The following is a 19,673-nucleotide window of genomic DNA, read 5'->3' on the forward strand; positions in this document are numbered from 1 at the left end:
GACCACCCTTTCCCCACTTTATGGATTATGAATGATTTTCAGCTGCAATGTCTTTCCTAGTCCCCTCCGTCCCCAATACATACGTGGGCACTGTGCCCTGGGTGAGCCAGTCAAGCACGCCACTCTTAGGACCTCAGTGATAGGTGTGGGGAGGAGCAGCTGAACAAGAGTCATCAGAATTTCTCCTGAGCTTAACAAACAGATGCATTAACGAGTCATTCTTTACTATTAGAGTTGCTAACTAGGAAGGTATAAGCTGGATTTCTTTCTTTCTTTCTGTATTTTTGTAGTTGTAGACGGACAGAATGGCTTTATTTTATTTATTTATTTTTATGTGGTGCTGAGGATTGAACCCAGTGCCTCACGCATGCTAGGCAAGTGCTCTCCATGAGCTACAGCCCCTGCCCCTAAGCTGTATTTCTTGACAAACACCTTGCTTACCCAAAGGACACCCTGTATAACAGGGGTGTTTGTCTTTCTTGGGCTACCCAATAGACAAACCTTCTTCCAGTTTGGTATGTCTATTGTGTGACTCCTGGCAGGGACACAGAGTCCTGCCACCCACTGTACTAACAAAAGGGCCACACATTCATTCTTCTTACCCTCCTGGGAGCTTTAACTCAGTCGATCAGATTGAGTCTTATCAATGTGACTCTCGTTCAAGAGTTCAGGTATAAAGGTTGTGATGTAAAGATGAAGAGGAGAGATTATTTCCAAAATCTTGGTACAGTAGAAAATTGAATGACTTTTTAGTTATGGCACTGTCAGACATATTTGCAACAATATTCAGTGGTAGCACCCACAGAGCCTCTTAACTAGACCATTCCTGGGGCTTGAATTTGGTTGTGTTTACTCACAACTGTCTGGGAACCTTTGGATGTTGTCTGCTTTCTATTCCTAGTTCTTAAACCTTGTGAGATAACAAAAGTTAATCTAATCAATATCTTTCTTCTTAAAATTGTTCAAAGACTGATAGTTGTTCCCACAAATCTTTTTCTCTCTTCTCCTTAAGCAGCTAACCACACAGATATAGACCATGTTTCCTGGTGGTATTAGTCAGATTTCCATTACTATAAGTGATACCTGAGACCATCAACTTATAAAGAGAAAAGGACTATTGTGGTTCACAGTTCTGGAGGTTTCAGTCCATAATTGGTTGACCCTGTTGCTTTGGGGACTATGGTGAGGTGGCTCATCATGACAGGGGCACATGGTTGAGCAAAACCACTTACTTCATGGCCCTGAAGCAAAAGAAAGAAAGAGGAAGAGGCTGATGTCCCACACTCCCCTTCTAGGGGACCCCTGCAGTGGTCTGAAGAGCTCCTAAAAGGCCCCCCTCTTGAAATTTCTACCTCCCAAAAGTACCAAGTTGAGACTAAGTCTTTAACACATGGGCCTTTGGGAAATCTTCAAGGTCCAAACAATAGCCCTGACCTTGGCAGATCTGTGTGAATAACTATGTGAATACATTTAGGCCAATGGGATATGAGGAAAAGTAAGGTGTGAAACTTCTGGTTTAATTTTAACTTAAAAGGACGTTAAGGGGCTGGAGTTGTGGCTCAGTGGTAGAGAACTTGCCTGGCATGTGTGAGGCCCTGAGTTCAATCCTCAGCACCACATATAAATAAATAAAGTAAAAGATCCGTTGACAACTAAAAAAATAAAACATAAAAAGTTGATATCCTTTCCCCCTGTACTGAAACTTAAAACACCTGCATGGTTGTGACACATCTTCACACAAGAACAATGCAGACGAGGACAGGTTGTTGGATACGATGGCCTGAGATAACAAAAGTTATTCACCAGAGCTTCCTCTGAAAGAATAAGACCAAACAAAAATATTTGGGGTATTAAGAATGTTAAAGCAGGGCTGAGGTTTTGGCTCAGTGGTAGAGCACTTGCGAGCATGTGTAAGGTACTGGGTTCAATCCTCAGCACCACATAAAAATAAATAAATAAAATAAAGTTTAAAAAAATTAAAAGAATGCTAAAGCAGATTTAGATGGTGAGCCTGTACACATACCCTCTAATTATATTTCCAAGGATGTCTAGGTCTCATTAAATCCTTGAAAAACACATGGTTGAGGGCTGTTCTTCCAACATCTGAGAAAGTACTCTCGTGGCTTCTCTCTGCAACCTAGGGATACCCAACCATGGCGAGCAATGTTGAATTGTTAAGGGTCCCATGACATCAGGATCCTGGAAAGTTGGAAGTCAAATTACAGCCTTTAAGGAGAGACAAAGCAGATGTGGACTCCATCATATGGCAGCATGTCCCATGGGGGTAATCTGAAGACCTTGAATCACCTTTGTTAACTGATCACAAAATCCCTAAACTGAAATACATGAACAACCACCAAGTCTCAATTTGATTTGTTTCACTAAAATCTTCAGTTTGGTTGCCAAGAGGTCTTACTTGAACAAGGATGATTCTCCCCATTTCCCAGATCTGAATCACTTCCCAGAACACTCTGAATGAAGGGGGCTCTGGGCGCCTTTACTGAAGTACATACTGTGAGTCTATCTCCAAGAATTCCCCAGTGTCCTGCAGGGCAATTGCAGGATACTTCTTGGGGAGGAAGGATCATTGGATCCTGGCTCTGAACATTCATTCCTGAGGACCCAGAATGCCACTGCCATACTAGTCATGGTAGACGAGTATAGAATGAGCCTGCCACCAGACCCAGCTTAACTTGAGACACGTATTACGGTTGCTTTCTTAGTTCCTGAGTATAGAACTAGGATATGTTTTAACTACAGATACAGAGAGAGTGATGGTTGGAAGGTACCCACTCTGACAGCAGCTAGGGTTAGGCTGTGTACCATGTGCAGTTCAGCATCTGGTGATGATGGAGTCTTTCCTGTGCTTGCTCCTGCTGGAGATCTCTGCTTCCCTGTCTCTTCTACTTGCTGACTTCTCTCCAAGGCTGCTTTTCTACCTTTCACTTCCGTTCTGTGTATTACTCAAAATACTTCCAGTGAATGTCCTTTCTGTTTAGTTTAACCAGAATTGACTTCTGATTTTTGTGACCACAAACCCTGATTAGTACAAACTGCATATAAAACAAAATCAAGCAGATGTAGAAGAAATGGAAAGAAATAGGAATTTCCTTTCTCTTGGGCTCAGTGCTTTATTGACGGTACGTGATGAAGTAGGATTTCCTAAGCCCCACCCCTTCTTCAGGATGTCTGGGATAAAAACTGTGAAGAGGGGAGATACTGAGTGTTCTGGAGGACCAGGTTAGGGGAGGGACTCCCTGGCAGCTGAGGGCCTCTTTTTTCCTCTCATGTTTTGGATGGGGCTGGTGGTCCAGCGGACTCTGACTTCTTGGAGGCCATGTGGACAGTAAAGTCCAACATCTTTTTGCTTTTTAAATTTATTGTGATGCCAAGAAATGAGTTTGACAAAATGGTCATTGAGGGCAATGCTGACTCTGCATCAAAGGTGGAAGAATGGGCAACTTTGTTAAAGTTTCAGGAGACAACTTGGTCCTTGGGATAATCCAGGATGTCCTTCAGGGGGACCTCTAATTCCTGCCTCATGTTATCATGTTTGGCGGCTTTCTCCAGAAGACAAGTCAGATCCATAACTAACACATCAGGGCAGGACACACAGAAGGCCATGCCAGTGAGCTTCCCATTCAGCTCAGGGATGACTTGGTCTGCAGCCTTGGCAATGCCAGCAGGCCTGGGGGTCATGTTCTGGGAAGGCCTGTGGTCATCACACCACAATTCCCCGCAGGGGCCATTCATGGTCTTCTGGAGTCCATGGCAGGGACAGTGGTCTCAAGTCCCTCCACATGCCAAAGTTGTCATGGAAAACCTTGGCCAGGGGGCTAAGCAGTTGATGGTGCAAGAGGCACTGGTGATGATCTTGAGGGGATTGTCATACAGGTGTGAACGCCAATTAAAAACATGGGACAACAGCAGAAGGGGCAGAGCGGAGACCTTTTTGGCTCCACCCTTTGAGTGAGCTCTGACCTTCTGCACAGTGGTGGAGACTTCGGTGGACTCACAACATATTCAGGACCAGTCTCACTCCACTTGATGTCAGCAGGATCTCGTTCCTTGGAATATGGAGATGGGCTTTCCATTGATGACAAGCTACTTGTTCTCAGACTTCACTGAGCCGCTGAACTTGCCAAGGGTAGAATCATACTGGAACACGTAGACCAGGAAGTTGAGGCTAATGAAGGGGTCATTTCCTGGAGCTGAAAGCAGCCCTGGTGACCAGGTTCTGAATTAGCCAAATCTGTTCTTCAGCCTTCATCGTCTTGTCCCAGGCATGTGGCTGGTACTGCATAAGATGATGCCATTGTCTGTAAAACAGGGAGGAACAGAGCTGAGACAGAGATTTCTGATGATAAATTTTTATCTCTTAGTTCTTGTTTTGTCCAAATCATTCGAATTTAGTAAATAAGCCAAAATTACTCTTCAAGTAGCTTAAGTACCCAGAATTAGGATTCTTTCATGTGATACTGAAATAAATATGAATTGTATCTCCTCAAATTTCTGGTTTCTTTAATTTATAGAATTTGCAGGTGAGGACTGTATTTAATGATTAGCTGCATCCCTGTGATTAAAGTGTAGGTCAGTAATGTACCAAGGAAATGGGGTTCACCTGAAAGACTGAGTGGGTAGGAATGTTTTTGACAGTCTAACTGGAGACAATCAAGCTTCATAAGGACAAGAAATTACTCTCTGTACAATAAAGGGGAAAGACACAAGAGAAAAGCAGGCAGACAACACCCATTCTTCCTTTAGAATCAGGCTGGCTTCATTGTCTATGTGGCAAAGGTAGTAAAGAGCTTGTTTCTACGTTTTACATATTCCCGAGAATTTTGAGCAAGAGGTAGAAAGGTAAGGAAGGAGAAGGATGCCATCTTCAAATATTTCAAGATCCTCATTATCGGGGGTGAGTCATATGCACATACACACACCTACTCGCGTAGACTACTCTTCCCTCCACCTTCACAAATGGAGATGCTGCTGTTTAATTTTCTCTACTATTACTGGATGATGAGCCTGCATAAATAATATACAGCAATTTGCTACACATTTGAATGTTCTGACACTTGGCATGTCTTAAACACACCGTCTCCCTTTCCTGGGCATTTCCTGCTCTTTGATTAAGGGCTAAATGGATGTCTCATCCCTCTCTTAGGAATGGACTCCAGGGAGGATACTCTGCCTGGCAGGGTCCTTTCTTTTTTCATCCAGGAAATTAACCTTCCTAATTCTGGCTGCTTCTCTGTCAGGCTTTTATTCTGAACAGCATTAAGGAGCTTTAATGGTAGGCTGAATGGTCATCCTTCACAGAACGGAGCTCACTTCTGAGATACTAGGCAGGTCGACAGTGACTTAGGCCTGATTTCCATAAGGTAAGGACAATTAGGATCTGTGTGCCCCAGGAGTAATCTGTACAGTTTTCTTTCTTTCCTCCTTCTCCTTCTCCTTCTATAAAGTCAGTGCCAAGACTTTTTAAAAACTAGTTTTGGGCGGGGCGAGAAGGCGCACGCCTGTAATCCCAGCAGCTCGGGAGGCGCAGGCAGGAGGATCAGAGTTCAAAGCCAGCCTCAGCAATTTAGTGAGGTGCTAAACAGCTCAGTGAGACCCTGTCTCTAATAAAATACAAAATAGGGCTGGGGATGTGGCTCAGTGGCGAGTGCCCCTGAGCTCGATCCCTGGTACCCCTCCCCGCCCCCCTGAAAACTAGCTAGTTTTGGCAGAGCACCTATTCGATGTCCAGCCCTGGATGAGAAACCAAACAAACTTTAGAAGAAACAAAAGAGTCATGTCTTCCCACCCTGTCCTTAGACAAAGGACATTTAGGTTTTTCTATTTCCCAGTGTCTTCCTTTGCTGGGGAAAGGAAACAAACAGCTGATCCCGCAGCTGACGACAGAGCCCTTCTCAGAGGCAGTTGCCAGAGGACCCTGAGGTGGGAAGCAGCTGCTCCTTGTCCTCTGGGAAATCTACCCAGCGCTGGCGGGAGATGGGACGGAGGCCAGCGATGCCTGCTTTGCTCAGCAAGGGGAGAAGGAGACCTCAAGAAATAAATTAGAACTGATTTCCATTCTGTACATTTTTGCTCTTTTCAAGAGGGGGAGAAATACCTCTATGGACCAGAAATGCATTACCCGCAGGAACATTTTGGTTTGTTTCTTACCAAACGGTTGATTTTTCAGAGCCCCCCAAGTGGCATCGGTTATAAACATTTGAAATTACCCTGGGCAAGGTTTTCCTCACTCGGGATTGAATTGGCTCCCTAGAGCACATTCTTTGCTAGGCTAATTGGGACCCTGGATTTCTAGACACCGAACTAGGGCTAGGACTTCTGGGATGGGCAAAATGGAACTAGGACTTCTGCCCTGTTAAGCAAAGGTGCTAATGCAGAATATTTATCCAAAATACCCCTGGATAATACAGTGTTTAGAGACCCTGCCCAAGGTGGCTGGAATTATTCAGAACACCAGGAGACAGGCATGCCAGGAGCCTTATTTCACAGACCCCTGTGTGTCCTCTGCGCTCAGTGAAAGAGTGAGGTGTCCCAAAGCAGGTGGGGCTCTCTTAGGCAGGACAGCCCATCCGTGAACTGGTCCAACAGATTAAAACGTATGTTCACTAAGTGTGTCCCCAGAATTCCCGTGTTGGAAACTTAATTCCCAGATTAATGATATTTGGAGGTGGGACTTTAGGGAGGTGGTTGGGTCATGAAGGCTCTGTGCGGCTCTCGAATGCATTCATCCATTCATGGATTACTGGGTTAATTGCTTATTGAGAAAGTAGTTTTGTTATAGAAGTGAGCTCTTTCTAGCAAGCTTATTCTGTCTTATTCTGTCTAGCAAGCTTTGGCTCCAAAGAATAGAGTTGGCCGTCTATGGACTGAGATCTCTGAAACTAGGAGACCCCCAAATGCACATTTTCTCTTCTGATGGTTCTTGTCAGGCCTTTTCATCACAGTTGACTATAACAACTAGGTTCCCTCACCTTCTAGCTTGGGCAGGTTTGGACAATGGGCAGCTCTGGGAGGAGGTCAAAGGGTAGAAGGAGAGAGTATTGAGGGCATTTCCTCCCCTGGGTATGTCCCTACTGGGTCGTGGTTCTGTTCTGGCTGGGTTCCTTTCTCTAAGGCCACACCCCTCAACTGGTTCTTGGAACTGCTTCCCCCAATCGTTGTCCCTTGCCACTGTTACTGTTTTTAGGGTACTTCCCCCCAACCTACCCCCAATCAATCCCTTGTTGATTTTCCTTATCCTATCCACAGCTTTGTAATTGTCTCTTCATTACCTGTTCTTCAATCATCCCTCTTGAGTGTGCCATTTGTTTTCTGACAGGATTCAGACAGAAAAAATCATCCCGCCCCTGGAGATGGCCTCTAAAGTGCTCTATGGGATTGTACTGTGTGATAGGCTGAATACTAACCCTCCAAAGATGTTCAGGTTCCAAGCCCTGGAATCTGTGAATATGTTATGTCACCTGGCAAAGGGGAATTATGTTTGTAGATAGAATTAAGGTTGCCAGTCTGCTGATCTAGAGACAAAGAGATTATCCTGGATATGCAGGTAGGCCCCATGTAATCAAAAGGGTTCTTGAAAGTGGAAGAGGGAGGCAGAAGAGTTAGCATCAGAATTATGTGATATGAGAAAGACTGAACAGCTATTGCTAAATTTGAAGACAGAAGGCACCATGAGCCAGAGAATGCCAATAGCATCCAGAGAAAGAAATGTCAGGCAATCAGGTTGTCCCCCTTGGGTCTCCAAAAAGAATAAAACCTGAATTTTTGCCCAGTGAGGCCTGTATCAGACTTTTGACTTACACAGCTGTAGGCTAATAAATAGGAGTTGTTTTAAGCCAGTAAGTTTGAGGTAATTTGTTGCAGCAGCAACAGGAAACTGATACGGGTTGCTAACGTATCTGATGAGAACATAGAACCTTCTTGTTGTAGGAAAATGGGATGCAGATAACCCATGGTATGTTATTCCAATTATTACTAGGAACAGGGATTGGGATGCAGAGCAGGTGGAGGGCAAGGCATTGAAAGATAATTAGCTCTGGTCCTTAGTTGCTATGGTGACAATGGTCATTATCAAGATTGTGGTGTGAGCTGGCATTTTCTATCAGTCCTAAATGATGTCCACAGATAGATTAAAAGTTTTGAAGGTTTAGCCAGGGCACAAGTAGAAAACCTGTGTAAAAGCTCTAAAGCAGTTGCTTACCATCTTGAGCATGTTACATAGGAGTTAGGCTCATTCCAGTGTCTGCGAACTGCAACATCAATGTCTGTTTTGTTATGAAGGAGAGAAAAAAGTAGAACCTTGAGACATGGAGGGGAAATGTTTGGGCAGACACAGGCAAGACTAAGGATTTTGAACCCCCAGATTATCTTAAAACTTTCTTACTAATAAGGAACCCAATCCGGCAGAGGGGCTGGAGAACAGGGCACTGATGGTGGATACCAACTCCATGCTTGACAACTTACTCCTCTTGCTCAGCTCAGAGACAGGCCAAGCAGCTATGTTCTCTGTCCATCATTCCTATTTCCACCTTGTTTCTCTGCCACCTTATATAAAAGGCACCAGTGATGTCTAAGCTTTTAGGTTTAGATGGGGGTGTGATTGAATTCACATCACCTACAAAGAAATGGTAGCTGGTAGGACTTTAAGGGTCCTCACTTTGGGAGATGCATGTTTTCCATCCAAACAAAAGATGCTAAGGTGAATTGTCTCCTGGTGATTATAGACCTTTCTACACTCTGCATACGTAGAAGCTGACCTTTGTGTCAACTAGACTTTATCAACTCCACTTCCTGTCTTCTGGCTTCTTGTAGGTTGGACAACTTGAGGATGTTTGTACTTGAGTCTGATGTTTGTACTTGAGTCTGGAGGGAAGAACAGCTATCTGTCTGGCTCTTCCTCGCTGGTTGACACATGGCTCTGTCTGCCACAGCTACTGTATCAGAAGCTGAGCTGGTGATTCCAGCTCTTATCCTTCTGTTGTCCTCTGCAGCTTGCCCTGCCTCCGTCACCCAGCTCTGGTTGGTTTTCCTTCAACCTGCCCTCACTTTTCCAAATGGTGTCTTCGTTAAGCTCTCCTTGAACACCCCTTTTTGTCTTGCTGCAGCTCTGACTGATACCGTCATTGCAAGTCACATTTATGAAGCATGCTATTAAATGCCAACCACTGTGTCCACACACCTTACATAAATCAGCTCATTTCACTCTACGACAGAGACGCGTGGCTATCACCACTCCCTTTTATAGATCAGAAAACTGAAAATTTGAAATTGGCACATAGCTTACCCTAACTAGTAAGTGACTGAAGCAGGATTTGAACTCAACCTGTAGAGATTACGGAAATAAACTCAAGTACAGAAGTAGCTGAGTTTTGAAGGCAGAGAGACTCAAGTACAAACATCAGAAGGTGACGTGAGTCAAAACACTTAATCCCTCTCAGTTCAAGTTTCTTAATTTTTAAGATGGGAACTACTACAATGCTGCTATCAGGGTTTTTGTTTGTTTGTTTGTTTATAAGCACCGTACAGTCAAAGTCACAGAAGTCCAGAAAGGAGTCTGCAATCACTGATTGAGGGTAAGGATTCCTGGAAAAATCAGTGAGTTTTTTTTTTTTTCCCAAAAGCAGGTTAAGTGATGCTTTGAAGACATGCACAATATAAAACCTGTTTTCAAGTTTGCTGTATAAAGAAAAGAACAGGATGTAAGGAAAATGATTGGCACCGAGTCCAAGGCTTTCTCTTCCCTTCTGCCAGAGGGTTCAGAGAGTAGGATTTTGGTTGAAGCGGCAACTGGTGGTGGAAGGAATTCACGCTCCACCCGCTGTGTCTATTGCCTGTCTCTCAGAATCTACTTGATGTCTATCTCTTGTTTTGCCCAGTGAGAGCTGCCGAACCCCAGCCCATGATGACTGTGCTCAAGTAGATTCTCCTCTCTTGTCTGTAGGCTTATGGCAAGAGTGTGTCTGGGTACTACCTCTCCTTCATCTGGTTTATCCTTTTGTTAGTCAAGATTTTTTCCCTCCAACATTTCATTTTGAAAATTTTCAAATATACACAAAAATTGAAATAATTATACAGTGAACACCCATAATATATCACCTGGAATCACTGTCAGTATTTTAGTTTATTTGCTTTATTGCATTTCCATCCAGGTATCCATCCATATAGCTAGCCACCCACCCATCCATCCACATAGCCAGCCAGCCACCCATCCATCTCTCCATCTATCCAGTGTTTGACAACATCATGTCTTAATGGGTTTATAAAGATTTTCTTTTATAAGGATTCCAAATCATTGCATCAATTAGCAGACAACTAACAGGGATCTCAGCAACTTTTAGGGGCTGGGAAAGTATCTCTTGGTTAAGGCTTTGAATAGGTGGAAATTTTTTTTCTTTTTTCTTTTTTTAATTTGTTTTAATTAGTTACACATGACAGTACAATGACCTTGACACATCATACATTTGAATCACATGGGATACAATATGGTGGAAATTTTTTAAAAAAATATTTTTATTAGATGTTGATGGACATTTATTTATTTATTTATTTATGGTACTGAGAATTGAACCCAGTGCCTCACACATGGTAGGCAAGAGTTCTACCACTGAGCCACAATCGCAGCCCTAGGTGGAAGTTTTTAAAGCTTTTGTTTCTCACAAAAAGTAATCATCTTCTTTTTGTTCTTTCTGACGGATTTCTTGACTCCTACTCTTTCTAACTATGCCTCTAAAATAGATTTTCCAGAAAAATGCTTTGAGTTCTTGGAAAATATTCATTCTATGAAGTGACCAAAAATTAGACTATGTGAACGGAGCACATCCTAGGTAACAATAATAATAAAGATAGGTTTTGAAAAATGTTCAAAATTTGTACCACAAGAGTTTTTGATGTCTGATTACCAAATCCTGGAGCCGTCTAAGCTCCTAAGAGGGAAACACCTAATCTTGGAAATCTAATCACCTCAACTCCTGAGGATGGCTGGAATACCGCCTCAAGTTGCATTAGAGTCTCGTGTGACTGGGTTTCACTGTGAGGCTCATGGTTCAGGTTCAAGTTCCTAAATTCAAGATTCAAACATCTTGGTTCTTGCTGATTCTCTCACTTGTTGAAAGATGATTTTGAGCCAGTGCTGGTCAAATTGTAGGTACAGGAGAAGGTGACAGAGTAGAAGAAACATACCGTAGGCATCTCTGAAGTCTACACAAATATCAGTTTACATTCAGCTCTAAAACACGGAGCACCTGGTATTGGTGCCATTGGTCTGTGTTCTGGCACAAAACTTCTTATGTACCTTTCATGCGGAAGGATGAGCAGGCATGGCAGGGTGTGTATGGAGATTAACATGGGGACTGAGGAATCAACAGGCGGCTGAAGAAAGCTTGCTGAAAAACTAAGGAGCATGAGAACGATCCTGCCACTAGTGGATAGAAGGTCTAATCTGTAGGACAGAGTATGGGAACATAAACAGAATCCCAGGACCTGTCAAAGGATGTGTTAAGTACTGGTCTTTAGTGACAGGATGCGAATGGAAAGGGGTGGGTGCGAATGACAGTTGACTTGTTACTTGTTTACCTTTAATTTTTTTTTTCCTTTCTCTCCTATCCCTTACAAAGAGTATCCCAAATTATATTCAGGTGTTCACCATTGCCTGATGCCTCATGTAATATATCTCAGTAGAAACTGAACTTGCCCGTACCTCCAGGAGGGACTCTCATTGGCTTAAGCCAATTAGCACAGCCTGCTGTCTAGTCACAGTCACTGACTCAGGGATGGTTATGTGACTATTATTGAAATGCTTGGAAAGAAAATGATCTCTCCTGGATGTGTGTGTTTCTTGGATGTGAAGCTTGGAATTGCTGCAGCCGCATCGGCATCACGTGAAGCGTACCAGTGGAAGGCAGGAAAACCAGGTGATAGAGGACAGCCCTGAACCATGGTTTGAATGACCCCTGAACGCAAACAAATTTGATTTCATCATTATATAGCTACTTGATATTGATGGTGGGGTTTCTCAGAAGGTATTAGCAGCACAATTAGCAGTGCAAATTTTATTCCCATATTACAGAATATCTTCTAACCCATTATCAGGCACACGGAGGTTATTCAGTTAAAGTATCGGATGGAGGAAAAAGCTGTCATTTCACCCAACACATATCATTGCTAAATAACTGAGGTTGGAAGCAAAGATAAGGTATTACAGGTTGTGTTATCAATCCCATAGTGTGGAGGTAGTAAGGCAGCTGTGGCCATGAGAGGCATGAAGGAACTGAGGGAGAAAAATTATATGGGGTGTATTTTCTCCATTCACTCTCTGTGACCAGAGAGGAAGTGACTGAGGAGGAAAGAAAAGTGATCAATGGACAGGTTTTCTCACCTTACCTAGGCTGCTTTCTCAAGTTCTTTCTATTCCTGAAAACTGACAGCTCACAGGAGGGAGAAGCAGGTGTCTCTTCTTATTTTTTTTCAAGACAGAGAAAATGATTTAAAAGGGAAAAGAAGTTAGTGTCACACCAGAGCTCATGTCTGATATTGGCTCCTCTGAGACACCACTGTGGCCCCAATATTCTCTCCCTGCTGTTGGAAAGTGTCCATCCATTTCCACAATGTGAATGACAAACCAGAGCAGCTCTGCTGAGATGTTTGGAGACTCTTAAAATATAAACAACCTGAAAAATATTCAGGTACTAGCTGCTTAGAGAAGGAATTATGCCCCATGAGAAATAAAAATGACATTTTCCTTGTCTTCATCTCTAGGACTTATGTGCAAGTATGTAAGTTATCAGTGAGTGACACCCAGGAGCCCGTTGCTAATGATCCTAAACATATTTCACAAACCAAACAAGGCACCATTCTGGCCAAGAAATGAGATCATAAAGTGAACACACCAATTTCTGAGCAACTATTGTGTGTGGGGGGAATACTTTCTTTACAGACTAAGCACATGAACTTGTATTGTGACTGATTCCCTTCTGAAAGAGTAGTGCATCTCATTTATCAAGACTGTGTACAACCCGGGGTATGCATTGTGCTAGTGGAAGACAGAGAGTTGGTGAGTACAGGGCAAATTAGAGTAAGGGGCTCACCTGTGGAGGGAGAGAATGAGGTGAGCAGGAAATGAAGGACAGGGGCTGCTTCCTCAAGGCCTGTGGCACAGCGTCAGGATCCTCGAGGCTGGAAGGAGGCCTGGATGTAAACCTCAGAAAGTCCAGGACTTGGCCACAAAGTAAGTATCTGCAGACTTCCAGGACTTAGCCCTGGAGAACGTGGGTCAAGGCTGCCATGGAAGTAATTCATCAAAAGCCTACATGCACCAAGTGCGCAGAGACATCATGAGAGGGGCTCTGCCTTCCCAAGGCTCATGCTCCTTTAGGGAGACCAATTATGCACCCAGAGAGATGGTTTATCATGCCCAATGTTGCCCCTAATGGCCAAAGGAGTCCTACTCCTGATGTTGCAGGAGCCAGGGTAGTGCCGTGGGCTTGGGTAGTTGGGGCGGAGACCATTGGTGATTTGGAGCTGGGCTTTGCAGAAAGAGTAGTGCTAAATGCCAGGTGGATGGGAATGTGTGAAAGGACTCAGGGATAGGTAGAAGGGGCAGCCCTGGTTTTTCTGGGGCATCCATGGACCCCCGGCATGTCCCCCAATTTCCCCCTCACCTTTTCCGTTTAACCAACGACATTGTACATAAACAAAGATGATACAAACAAATAAGCCAGGAGCCCAGGAGGCCTTCTGGAATGCCTTCCCAAAGCGACTCCAGAGTCACGCCGACTTTCTGTTACTTCTACCTGGAGCCTCGCTCTGTCAAGGCAGAGGACAGGAACAGAGGGGAAAATGCAGGTGATCTTCACAACTGCAGTCCTCCTGTGACTAAGACACACAGACGTCATTCTCTGGAGACTGAGAACAGCGGTGATGTCACCCAAGAGCTGAGCTTGCTTCAGGTACCGTTTTCAAAGGAATCTTCTTAGGGGAAGGTTTTAGGCCAGGAATGACTTATTCAAGGAATTTGTCATTAAGCACCAGGGCAGAGCCACTCACAGCCCAGTCTTGTCATCATCTGCCTATTCCCAACTCTGACCTCAACATTATCATGGGGACAGAAGGAAAAAATCAGCAATACTGGGAAACGATGACAACATTTCCTGTAAGTGTCAAAGACCCCAGAGGTCCTCCCGGCATGGCCAAATGATTTCCATCTTCTTAAAGGGTGACAGCCTTTGAGGCAGTAAGTGGTTGGTGTCACTGGGACTGTAGGGTCCTAGTAAGGATGAGATCGACATCTCCTCAGCTGCCCTCTGAGGTCATATTCTTCTCATTGCTTGAAGGGTACAAAACTGAGTCATGATTTTATCCATTTTATTTCTTCCCTCACCCAGAGGCCTGTGAGGTTTTTATGATTTTTTTTTTTTTTTTTTGTCATCATTGTGCAGACAAGGAGACCCATATCAGAGAGGTTAAGTAATCTGCCCAAGGTTACCCAGCTAGGAATTCTTAGGGCCGGGATGTGGACCCAGGCAGTGTGGTTCCAGGGCCAGCTTTCTAACCACAGGCTCCACCGCCTCTTACAACACATGGAGTTACTGCCCAGTGAGTCCATTCAAATGAGGATAAACTGATCAGGTTAAGGTTCTCATAATCCAGTCATTTTACCTCTGAACATTCCTGCCTTAGCACAGGAGGTTTTGGGGGGCACTTCATATCCAAACCATAACGCTCCTCAAAGGCCCCACATCCAAAAACCATCCCATTGGGGGTTAGGGCTTCAATGCATGACTTTGAGGGGCTCGGGGAGGTCAGAGTTCAGTCCACAGTCCTGGGTCCCAGGACTGACTCAGTGAGCTGAGGATCGTGGAGGGCGAGACCTGAACGACTGTTGTGTGAACGGCAGCGATTTGGGCAGCAGAGGACATGAGCAAGCAGTAGCTTAGGTTCCAATCAGATTCGCCATGGAAACGACCTGGCTGAGGCGGCCGGTTATTTTGTTGTTGTTGTTATGAACAATTTGGCAAGAGTCTCGGCCTCGAATCGCAGTGGAAAGATTTCCTGCCATCCTGAGTGGTCAACTTGGTGAAAGGCATTTGGTTCGCTCATGTTTATTCTGTGCTCTGTTGCTAAGGAACAGGTGATGCAGCCCAAGGTGAAGGTGGGCGACGGAAGCTGAGCCCCGAAGGCGCTTCCTGAACAAGCCTTTACCATAGCACGCAGTGTCTTCCAGCCCCTGTCAGTAACCGACCTCGTAGTTATGTGTTGTCTTCCCTTCAGGAACAGGCTCACGGGGACCAGAACTTCATCTGCTTGCTTCCAGGCCAGATGAGCTGGTGAAACAGGACTTTCTCAGCTGGTGGTGAGTATTTGTTCAGTGAGCATTGGACAGTTTTCCAGAAAATGCAAGAAGATACTTCAATGCTATCAGTCAGACCTCATTTTGATAAAAAACAAAAGGTTCAATGTATAACTCTGTCAGGAGAAAGCAGCCCATATAGGTGTGGAATCAGAACCATTTGCTGTAGCCCCTGAGCACAAAGGCCGTTGGAGACATGGCCCCGGGTGAGGACACTCAGAGCAGACATCTGAGCACAGCCCTCAATGAAATGGTGGAAGTGGAGTGTGGATGGGGCACCTTGGGTAGGAGGATCCAGTGTTTGAAATTCCTTTCAGTTTAATACCAGCCAAAATGTTGCTCTCAAAAAACCATGAAGACTTAAGTAGCTCCATGCTGGGATTTTTTTTCCCCTTTGGTTCTTTGGAAGATTGGAACCAAACTGAGTGCCCAGTACCAGTGAGTGACACTGGCCTAGGCTTTGGTTTTAGAATATTGATTTCTGTCTAGGTATGCTTTAGAAATCAATTTTTTATTTTAATAAATTCATACCTGTTTCTTTTACTGTAAATCTTCTGAACTTTAGAAAATGGGATATAAATTTAAACTTGAATAGCTGAGTAGAGATACAAAGAGCACTCTTAGAGAACACCAGTCATGACGGGGTGGGGGGGGGGGCGGCGGGGTGAGTGTCTGGCAGCCCTGGAGATCCCTCCCCTTCCTGGTCCCCTGCCTGGAGTGCATTTCTGCCCCCTCTGGTCCTCATGCTCATCCCTTGCTCCAGATTGGCGGGAGGGTCCCAGTCAGCCCATGCATCTCCTGCCACCTCTTTTGCTATGTCACGTGTCACAGCCATGCATCCAGCCAATCTGCCTCTGGGTTCCACATGGTCTCCTTCAGGACGGTCAGGATCCACTGAGACGGGCCAACCCTCCAGCTGTGTTCCAGGTCACGTCTCCCTCAAAATTTAGGCCACAAGACTCCATTTCCTGAGTTCCTTAGACTTCCACTTCTCTGATTTCCCTTGTTCCTCTTGAAACACCTCTTTAGTCTCCTGATATCTTTGGTTCAGTAAATGCAAACCTGTTTATATAAATGTGCCTCGAATGTCCACTGTGTGCCTGGCACTGGGTCCTGGGGCACGGGGCTGCCACGCCAACTCCCTCCGAGGCCTCTCTTTTCCCCAGGGCTGCCTCGTGGGCCTCCACTACCCCTCCGTTCTTTGGCTCTGGTCCACATGGTTGGACTTGCTTAATCTTATGGCCTATTTCCTCTGCTTGACTCTGAGTTCTTGGAAAGCAGAAGATTCATCTCTGTATCTTAGATATAGAGGCAGGAATAATGGGTGTTGGTACATACATTTTTTTTTTAATTGAATAAGCTAAGGACATAAGCAGAATGAGAAAGAACAGGGCCTTTCACATACTATGTGCTCACTAAATATTTGCCTAATAGAAGGGAACATGAGGTTCAGAGGCATCCAGTAACCAGGCCAGGGAAAGGGAGAAGTGGTGGATGGTGTGGATGAGTGACAGCGTATGTATGTGAGAATCACGGGTTTCTGTGAAGATGCAGTGACAGTGACTTTGAATGCATGTATCTAATTTGGTCCAATAAATACTTCTTGAATATCAACTATGAATAGGAAAGCAGAACAAGTGGCTGAGGTTTGATTAATAAGACACATGTATCGATATTTGCAAAGCACTATGGTATTACAGGCATGTACTCTGGGACCAGAGGAACCAGATATGTGACTTTGAGGCTTACATAACCTTTCTGGCCCTCGGTAGTTTTTTTGTATAAAATAATAGTTAAAATACCCAATTAACAATTGTTTATGGTTTAACAGGTGCATTATAATTATCCTCAGTAGTGGGATTCACTGTGGTGGATTTGTGCGTGCACAAAGCAGGATTTGGTCTGTTTCATTCCCTGAATCCCTTACCTTTTCCTCCTCTCCTCCCTCCCCCAGACCCTTCCTCTAGTCGACTGCTCCCTCATCTATTTTCACGAGGTCCCTTTTCTTTCCTTTTCCCTCTCCATCTCCCACATATAAGAGAAAACACATGACCCCTGACTTTCTGAGTCTGTCTTATTTCACTTAGCATGACGTTCTCTGGTTTCACCCATTTTCTTGCTAATGATTTAATTTATTCTTCTTTATGGCTGAGTAAAATTCCATTATGTACATATATCACATTTTCTTTACCCATTCATCTGTTGGTGGACACCTAGGCTGGTTCCATAGTCTGGCTGTGGTGAATTGTGCTGCTATAAACATGGATATGCATGTGTCACTGTAGTACAGAGACTTCGGTTCTTCAGGATGAATACCGAGGAGTGGTATAGCCGGGTCGTATGGAGGCTCCATGCTTAGCCTATTGAGGAGCCTCCATAGTGATTTCCATAGAGCTTGTACTAATTTAAAATTCCATCAACAGTATGAAAGTGTTCCTTTCCCCCATGTCCTCTATCTATGTATTATTACTTGTGCCCTTGACATTTGCCTTATGATTTTGAAATGAGACAATTCATGTAGTGTACAAGGTCCATGGCAAGGACAGTTTATAAAGGGTGATAGTAATGGCCAAATAAGGCATCAAGACTACTCTAGGTTCATGTTCACATCACAATGAAGAGCTATATTAACTTTTTAAGTCAAGATAAAAATGTTTACCAAACTCCCAAATACTTAAGTTGAACCATATGAAATCATTAACATTCAGCAGTTTTTGACTTATTAAAATGGCACTGTCCCCTTTAAAGTCCAATTTTTCCTGTATGGTACAGTCGGTCACGGGCCAAGCAGAAGCGAATCCCTTAGATCTCTTCTATCCACTCTGACTTCTTCCTCTTCCTCTCAGCCTACCTGTTCCTGTGTGTCCTGCCTGCTCCCAAAAAGGACCTGGGGAGGCTCACATCCCATAGCAGTGAGGCTGTCCTGTCTGTCTGGTTCATCTGGCAATTTAATCAGGTACATCTGTGACAAGCCTTCCATTACCTTGAACTGCCCCTGAGGTGCAGGACACTAACTCAGGAGCTGAACATGGGTCCTGGTGAGGAGGCGTTGACCATGGCCATCACCTGCATCTGAACCATGAGCCCGAGGAAGAAGACCTGTTCTATCTGATGGCAAGATGTGAAGAATTAGGACCCAGAGCCAGACACAGTGGCACATGCCGATAATCCCAGTCACATGGGAGGCTGAGGCAGGAGAATTGAGAGTTCAAAGCCAGCCTCAGCAACTTAGGGAGGCTCTAAGCAAACTCATGAGACCCTGTCTCTAATAAAATACAAAAAAAAAAAAAAAAAAAAGGCTGGGGATGTGGCTCAGTGGGTTAAGCACCTCTGGGTTCAATCCCCAGTACAAGAAAAAATAAAAAAAGAACTAGGACCCACAGGAAGATTCTGGAGCAAGAGGTGGGATCCTAAACAGGGATCTGAGGCATGTGACTGTACCTCACCTCTGAGGGGAAAAAAATAAAGACAGGGGTACAGGGCTGCAGATGAATATATATTGTACTTTCTTTTTTAAAAAAAAAATTTTAAATTGTAAATGGACACAATGTCTTTATTTATTTATTTATTATTACTTATTTTTTATGTGGTGCTGAGGATCGAACCCAGGACCTCACATGCGTGAGGCAAGAGCTCTCCCACTGACCCAGCCCTATACAATGGACTTTCTAGACACCAAGCCACGGTAGGGCAGGTGGTAGTTCTGTGGTGACTGACCAGCCATCCTGTGCCTCTTCTTTCCGTCCCTAGTGCTTTCTGTAGGGGCTATCCTCATGCCCTCCACAAGGTCTAGCCTTGCAGTAAGAACACTGTGTACTTGATTTTTATCCCTGGGGGAAGGACTGGCTCATCCTCATGAGGGTGGTAATCTTGGATAATCATGGTAGAGTCCCTAACAAGCTCTGCACCCCTCAACTCGCGGCTTGAAGGGTACATCCGGCAAAGCTGAATAGAAAAAGTGCCATGGCTGTCGCCATCGGTATTTGTGGAGCTTGCTTTTCTAGACTTTCTCCAGTATCTCTCTGAACTCTGCTTCATAGAGAAGATGTATATTTATTACCCATCTAATTTTAATGAGGACTTAGAGAGGTTAAGGACCTTACCTAAGGCCACACAGCCAACAAGGAAGGGGTAGCAGTCTGGTCTTTTGACTGCTGTCACTGACCTGGGGTGAGTTTCCTCGAATGAGCACTCACAGAAATCTGGAAAGGGAAGAGAAGACAGGGGACGGAACAGGAGCAGGAAGATTAGCTCCAGCCCAGAAAGCCTCCGATGGGGCGGGGAACCCAGCAAGTGAGGCTGTCATGGGGGA

General features: G+C 44.5%; 1 pseudogene; it reads right to left on the reverse strand.

Annotated features, from left to right (window-relative positions):
• Window positions 1-3,285: 3,285 nt before the first annotated feature.
• The window catches only part of LOC114092317 (glyceraldehyde-3-phosphate dehydrogenase-like), a 32,151-nt pseudogene continuing 15,763 nt past the window's right edge, over window positions 3,286-19,673 (reverse strand).

This window comes from Marmota flaviventris, chromosome 12 (genome assembly GCF_047511675.1).
Source record: "Marmota flaviventris isolate mMarFla1 chromosome 12, mMarFla1.hap1, whole genome shotgun sequence".
In the NCBI taxonomy this organism is placed as follows: Eukaryota; Metazoa; Chordata; class Mammalia; order Rodentia; family Sciuridae; genus Marmota; species Marmota flaviventris.